We start from the raw sequence: 8382 nt of genomic DNA, 5'->3' as shown, positions 1-8382 counted from the left end.
AATGATAATTTTGCTATTTATACTCCGCCAGTATGACTGCGTTGCCCCAGCCACTCTGGGCAGCTTCCAACATCCTAAAACATAAAACTTTTTTTTAAAAAAAAACAAAACAAAAACACTTCGCTATACAGTGGTACATTGGTTCTCAAACTTAATCCGTTCCGGCAATCCGTTCCAAAACAGAAGCGTTCCAAAATCGAAGCACACTTTCCCATAGAAAGTAATGCCAAACAGATTAATCCGTTCCAGACTTTTAAAAACAACCCCTAAAACAGCAATTTAACATGCATTTTACCATTGATCCATAAAATGAAAGCAATAATGTACTGTACTATTAAATAATTAAGACAGTATTGTAGATGATTAAAATTAATTTATTTTCTTACATGGACTGATGATAGTCATTGTTTGGATGGGGGGCTTTTATCCATTTCTGCAGTCACAGAATCAATCAGTAGCTGAACTGGGTTCCACACAGTCACAAAAACAAATTAACCGAAAAAGCCTCAAAAACAAAAATGCAAAATAAATAGCAAAAACAAAAGGGCCAAACTTAATCCATTCCAGAAGTCCATTTGGCTTCTGAAATGTTCAAAAACCAAGGCGCAGCTTCTGATTGGTTCAGGCGCCCTGGAAACAACAGCTGACAGCCGCATCGGATGTTCGGCTTCCGAAAAATGTTCGAAAACCAGAACACTTCCGGGTTTTCGGCATTTGGGAACCAAGGCGTTTGAGTGCCAAGGTACAGTACTACTCTATCTAAAAACATAATAGTAGCATGCATGAACATTCCCCTTGGGGAAATTAGGAACACCTTATACAGAAAAGTCGCAGGACACAGAGCAGATCCCTGCACTGCAGCGGGTTGGACTAGATGACTCTTGGGGGTCCCTTCTGACTCTAATTATACCCTATAACAGCGTTTCCCAAACTTGGGTCTTCAGCTGTTTTTGGACTACAGGAGACCCTCCAAGGCCAGGGATATCCTCGATTTAGAGAAGCCGTCCCAGTTTCTCATTTGATCCCGGGATGTCCCACTTTTCCTTTGGATGTCCCTATTTTCAATGGAGAAATATTGGAGGGTATGGAGTTATTTGACCCCCGAGCCGTCCTGGGTCTGTTGTATAGGAAAGGGATTTTTTAAAATGTTGAATGTTTTCTTATGTTTTTATACTATATATGTTGGAAGCTGCCCAGAGTTGCTGGGGCAACGCAGTCAAATATGTGGGGTAGAAATAGTAAAATTATCATTGTGGAGTGGGACGTCCCTATTTTCTTTAGAGAAAAGGCGGAGGCTATGCAGTTCCTATCATCCCTGACCACTGGTTCTGCTAGAGAGGGATGGTGGGAATTGTGGTCCAAAAACAGCTGGAGACTCAAGTTTGGGAAACTTAATTTTAGAGTTTGTTGAATTGACTTCCTTGTTTTTAGAACTTAACGTTTTTCTGTTTCCTTATCTTTTAAACATGTACCAGGCAGAGGGGCCTTCTTGGCAGTGGCATCCTAACTGTAGATGTCAAGAAGATGAAGAATTACACAAGTTTTGGAAGACATCTGAAGGCAGCCCTGTTTGAGGTAGTTTTTAATGCTTTATGTTTTTAGATATGCTGTAAGTCACCCAGAGGTGGAGAAAACCCAGGCAAATGGGTGGGGTATAAATAAAATTACTACTACTACTACAACTTTGATGGCTTTATGCCTTTAAAAGATTGATACATTTGTTTAATAAATAAATGTGTGTTTTTTCCCCTTTTTGGGTAGCTTAAGATCGTGGTACAATTAAAATATTGGATTCTACCTGTGATATTAGGGACGTGGGGGGCACTGGGGGTTAAACCACAGAGCCTAGGACTTGCTGATCAGAAGGTCGAATCCCCGAGACGGGGTGAGCTCCCGTTGCTCAGTCCCTGCTCCTGCCAACCTAGCAGTTCGAAAGCACATCAAAGTGCAAGTAGATAAATAGGTACCGCTCCAGCGGGAAGGTAAACGGCGTTTCCGTGCGCTGCTCTGGTTCGCCAGAAGCGGCTTAGTCACTCTGGCCACGTGACCCAGAAGCTGTATGCCGGCTCCCTTGGCCAATAAAGTGAGATGAGCACTGCAACCCCAGAGTCGGTCACAACTGGACCTAATACCTTTATCTTTACCTGTGATATTAACCCGGAGGTAATTGCAAGGGTGGCTGAGTTTCTGTTAATAGTATCTTTTAGAGTGGTGAATGGCACAGTTTAGCAGGAAGCCACTCCAATGAAAATTTCTGTTGCTATATATCTTATATGGTTGTTTCTTTGCTTATATTTTTTAAAAAATTGTATATGGATGTTTTAAGATTATCTATATCTGCAATTCCTAATAAAGGTTTGTAGAAATAAACAAAAAAAAAACCTAATGTTTTGCACTGTTACTGTTTTACTTGTTTTCTTAAATTGTATTATGCAATGGCTGTTGCTGATTTTTATTCTGAGCTGCTTTAAAAAAGCTTGGTTTATTAATTTTTTTACTAGATTTTTTAGCCTCCCTTTCAGGGTGTCTGTTAAGGTGTCTCCCCACAAGGCAGTTCACACAATATGATCAGGGACAAAAAACAAAACAAACATGTACTGTATATCCTTGTTCTTCCTGTGTGTGGCAATTATTCTGTCCGTGATGTTTCTTCCTGTCCTTGTAGAATATGTATTATGCCTATCTTTTCCTGCTGTTCTGTCCTGTTTTTCTTGCTGTTCTCCATCATGCCTTGGGCAGAGCTATTAGCTATTAGCCCACAGCTTGCAATATATATAAAAACACATCCAACATTAAGAAACAAAATTTCCTGTATTGGCAACAAACCGCGGCCAGTCTTGACAGACTCTAGGGTTGTGCGCTCATCTCACTCTAGAGGCCGGGAGCCAGCGCTGTCCGCAGACCCTTCCTGGTCACGTGGCCAGCGTGACGAAGCTGCTCTGGCAAGCCAGAGCCGCACACGGAAACGCTGTTTACCTTCCCGCTTGTAAGCGGCCCCTATTTATCTACTTGCACCCGGGGGTGCTTTCGAACTGCTAGGTTGGCAGGTGCTGGGACCGAGCAACGGGAGCGCACCCTGCCGCGGGGATTCGAACCGCCAACCATGCGATCGGCAAGTCCTAGGCGCTGAGGTTTTACCCACAGTGCCACCCGCATCCCAAACAGTTTATAGTTATACCCAAATTAAAACAACCTCCAAGCCCAACAGAACATTTAAACAACCCAACAAAAACAAAACAGAGGAACCAAAATTGGAAACATTTAAAACATTTTTGCCAGTCGTCTCAACCCAAGAGTTGTTCTCGCAATGTCCCTCAGGCCTCCCAGGAGCCTCTTTCGGCTGTTCAAGGTGAGTCTGGGCTCCACCCCCTAGGCCAGGTAGATGTGGGCTTTGCAGCAGGGAGCAGGTCTTCCTTCCAGCACTTGCGGCAGCAAATTACTGTAAATCTCATCCATCTATCCAAGGTCATTGGGATGTGAACTTAATGGGAAAGTTTGCATACCCCTCAGAGCCTTACCCAAAGCTTACTGCTTTTCTGGTTCGGATTACTCCTTGAGAAGTCCCTATCTGGTGATATTTCTTTTCTTTTCCTTTCTAATTTTTATTAATTTTTTCTAATTTACATTTCAAAATATTCATTTAGACAACCTTAAATCAATGACTTCCATTCTTCTCTTTCTGTGGTTCATTTTGCATACCATACATTCCTGCATATTTTACGTGAACTAAACCATTCAGTATTCCATTGTTACCTCCATCAAAACTTATTTACACTGTTGAATTTATCTTAATGTCATTTATTGACCAGTTCCCCAGGGGCATTTCCTCATTCTCACTAAAGTCCCAACAGTTGGAAACCTCGGTGAGGAACTGCGAAGCAATCTACCGCTGCGTGTCAGAGGAAGCTTTCGCTTCCTTCCCAATATCTCCATGACTGGAGGGGGGTCTCCTTCAAGATCAACATCTTCCAAATCAACGCTATCAACAGCTATCGGAAGGAATCAGTCCCTTCTGCACAGCTGATAGGCACCGTTCCAAAGTTACCTAATGTTGGTCACATGAGCACCCTTGCACACATTTCGCAACCACCCGCCCTCGTGAGATGGGAAGCTTGCCCCCAAATACCACACAACAAACGCCCACAAGTCACAGGTTGAGCAATATGTTCCTTTCATTTCACAGATTCAGTGTTTGTTTGTTTGTTTTTTAAATCACATTTCATTGGTGTCGTCAAGGATTTTTGGGTGGTTTTTCCGGAACTGCCACCTGGCATCCAGAGATTTCTTCTGAAATCATTGCCCCAAATATTCTCACTAAATAACCAGATAAAAAGTTTATAGGGTGGCCACAGTCCCTCCAACACTGGAGAGAAGCCTGTGGATTTATTTTGTTCTGCTTTTGTGGCACGAGAGTACCATAAATTTATTTCCCCTTTCCAGTAATCTACGTTAATTTCCCCAAATTATTTTCACTCTCTTTGTCCGTTGCTCATAGTTGTCCAAAACTATCAAATTTGACAGACATCTCATTGCCTGGAATACTGCATATAACGGAGAGGGTCCTTTCGATGGACGAAGTGATACTCAGGATTAAATTTTCCAATGTTCCAGGGTGGATGTGAATTGTAGGATTTGGGATGACTTGCCTGATGTAGCTGGAGTGAATCCCTCCTCCCGGTTCTCCACCTTCCCCTTAATCTGGTCACAATCCTGGTTGCAATCCTTCACAAAAGGCAAAATAAAAATTCTACTCGTTCCCGAGCTGGAAACTTTGGATAGTTATCTGGGTAAAATAATAAAAGAAGACACCTGTTCTGAAACAGTTGCGCTGGCTGCCAATTCGTTTCCAGGCCCAATTCAAGATGCATCACATTCGTGCTTCAGGTTGGCCCCAAATACCGGAAAGACCACCTACTTTCCTAGAAACCCTTTGGGGTGGCCAGATCAGGGGCTGTAAGGGGGAGGCTAGAAAAAAGGACTTGTAGTTTAAGGGTGAATTCTGGATACAATGGAGATGTAAAAGATTTGGACTATCATAAAAGATACAGAAGGAAATGATAAATAACAGGACCCACAAAGGGGAGGATGGAAGTCCAGGAGATTCCTTGAAATCTTGTTTTTATGATTTATGTTTGATACAGCTCTGTAACATTTTAATCTGAAAAACCAAATAAATAAATTTATAAAATAGAAGGACCCAAGGATCTGACTTGCTATAATACAGCTGATGTTGCTTCGTGTTCTCGGTTGCAACTGGAAGCAGTAAGAACAGGAGCTTTGATATCCAGTTTTGCATATATGATCAGCATTCATCCGGACGTTAAACGACATTAACCTCTTGACATTGGTGGGAACTCTTGGAGCACATCAAGAAACCAGAATATGATGCCAAAGCCGAAATCCAATATGCTACTTGGAGATTAGAATTCCTCTCTTGCCCACCCCCTCTACTCCTGAGTTATGAAATCTAAGACATGTCAAATAATATTGTTAGCCTGAAAGACACCTTTCAGAGAATGGGATATCAACAGGAGACATCTGAAGTCTTTGGATTGCAACTTATTGATGCTTCTCCCAGCATAGCATTTGTGCATCGGAGCGAATCCCATGTTCCTCCTTGGGGCTTATTTCTCAGCAAAAATGCACAGGGTGGACTAGAGGGTGCTGACTGTAAAGGCAGTATTTAAGTGATAGGCGCTATATAATTTACAAGTATTTTATTGTGAATTTTCTTCTACTGTGATCACACCCATACCAGAGGTATAAATCACATTTGAAGCACATGTCTCCCACAAAGAGCTATTGGGCTAATAATTTGTTAATGGTGCCGGGAATAATTGTAGCTCCATGAGTGGTAAACTATAGTTCCCAGAATTATTTGGGAATGTCATGTGGTTTAAATGGATGGTGTAGATATGAATATTAAAGGGATGGGAAATCTGCATGAAGATAGTGGTGCTTATTTCAGGAAGTTTGGGTTTGCCTGTTGCAGACTTTTGCCATGTAAAACACCAGTAAAATTTCAGGTTATTGCATTAGCATTTTCTCTCTTTCACCCAGTCTTGGCAATCTAGGACAGTGGACTTTCCACCCCATACCTGATCTACTTGAAAATCTGGGGAGGGGGGGTTCTCAAGAGACCGCCCAGAGTGGCTGGAGAAACTCAGCCAGATGGGCGGGGTATATATAATAAGTTGTTATTATTCTTATAAATCATTATTATAAGATTATTAATAAACATCATTTTCATATGCTACTTCCTGAACAGATTAGAGGATCAAAATATATCCTATCATGGCCATTTTTACTTTGCATCATATATATTTTTTACATTCTATTAAGATTTTTTTCATGTAGGATAAAAACAACACGAAAATCAAACATCAAGCTTGTACTGTATTCATGTTTATTTGGGGACCCAATACAGTCATTTGAACTTATGTCTGAACGTTATTTCTGGAAAAAATACAGAAGTCTCCAAAATGGGAGATAAAAATTCTAAACTGAGAAGCAATTACAGTAAAGGATCAGGCGAGTTTAATTACAGCTCTTGAACAGCTTGAATAGAAGACTTGTATAAATTTGTTTCTACTGGACAAAGAGATGGATGTAATTGGCAAGAGCTTCTGTTACTAATTAATTGCTGGACAAATATTGTGTAGCTTGTATTACAGTTAAGCAAAGAAAATGTCTCAAATTAGACTGCTTACAAGAGCCATCGGGGCATGGGTGGTGCTGTGGGTTAAACCACAGAGCCTAGGACTTGCCAATCAGAAGGTTGGCGGTTTGAATACCTGTGACGGGGTGAGCTCCCGTTGCTCGGTCCCTGCTCCTGCCAACCTAGCAGTTCGAAAACACATCAAAGTGCAAGTAGATAAATAGGTACCGCTCCGACGGGAAGGTAAATGGCGTTTCCATGCGCTGCTCTTGTTCACCAGAAGCGGCTTAGTCATGCTGGCCACACGACCCGGAAGCTGTACGCCGGCTCCCTCGGCCAATAAAGCGAGATGAGCGGATGTGGCCTGGAAATGGGGTATGACTTGGAAAAAGTCCTGAGGGCCATAGAAAATGGCATTGAGCACCACATTTGGCCCCTGGGACTAAGGTTCCCAATCCCTGGTAGAGACTTTTCAAGATGTTCCTTCAAGATGTGAAATCCTATACGTATGTGTCTACTCAGAGGTAAAACCTACTGAGTTCAATGGGATTTGCTCCTGGTACAGGTGACTTTTAGGACACGGGTGATGCTCTGGTCTAAACCACCAAGCCTCCTGGGCTTGCTGATCGGAAGGTTGGTGGTTCAAACCCCCACAATGGGGGTGAGCTCCTGTTGGTCTGTCCCAGCTCCTGCCAACCTAGCAGTTCAAAAACACACCTGTGCAAGTAGATAAATAGCTACCATTGCGGTGGAAAGGTAAACACTGTTTCCATGCGCTCTGGTTTCTGTCACAGTGTTCCATTGCACCAGAAGCGGTTTAGTCATGCTGGTCACATGACCCGGAAAAGCTTTCTGCGGACAAACACTGGCTCCCTTGGCCTGAAAGTGAGATGAGCACCACAACCCCATAGTCGCCTTTGACTGGACCTAAGCGTCCAGGGGTCCTTTACCTTTCCACCCCCTTTTAGGGTTAAACAAAAGAAATGAAATGTTCATATCTGTTGGTTGTGATAACAGCTCCAGAAGCTCTTCTGGCTTTCAAAATGGAATTCTATACTTTCACAAATGTCATCAAAAACTCAAAATCATCAGTTACAGATAGGTAGCCGTGTTGGTCTGCCATAGTCAAAACAAAACAAAATTCCTTCCAGTAGCACCTTAAAGACCAACTAAGTCAGTTCTTGGTATGAGCTTTCGTGTGCATGCACACTTCTTCAGATACACTGAAGAATCATCAGACGGGCAAACAATTTACCTCTCCCTTTTCCTTTTAAAGCACTACCTTGCTGGTGGTATTTGCCTTCACGTAAATTCTGCCCAGCATTCAGACATCTTTGTGCGGTTAGCACTTGCAATGGGAGTTTTTACTGTGTAGTTGCTTAAATGCGGTGATGAAAAAAGGAGACTGTGAAAATGATTGGTATTAGTAATTTGGCACTGATATAATGAGGCAATTATTGGACTGTAATTGAAACTAATAAAAATTATCAAAAAAGAAAAGAAAATGAGACTGTGAAACCTACGTCGCTGGCACACTTCTTGCGTTGCACGTGCAAAAATTAAATTATGAAGCTTATCGTTTTCTGCTAGATTATGCAGAAATGCCAAAAATGACTGGAAGAATCAGAAATCAGGAAGGCCAAAATTTTAATAATGGGGCAAATTTGTAATTTATGTTAAAAACCATTCTAAGCAGTTAAAATTGTTAGTAGGTAAAATAAATA

The sequence above is a fragment of the Podarcis gaigeae genome, assembly GCF_964106915.1.
Source record: "Podarcis gaigeae genome assembly, chromosome: 9".
Taxonomy (NCBI): Eukaryota; Metazoa; Chordata; class Lepidosauria; order Squamata; family Lacertidae; genus Podarcis; species Podarcis gaigeae.
This window is presented reverse-complemented; position numbering follows the sequence as displayed.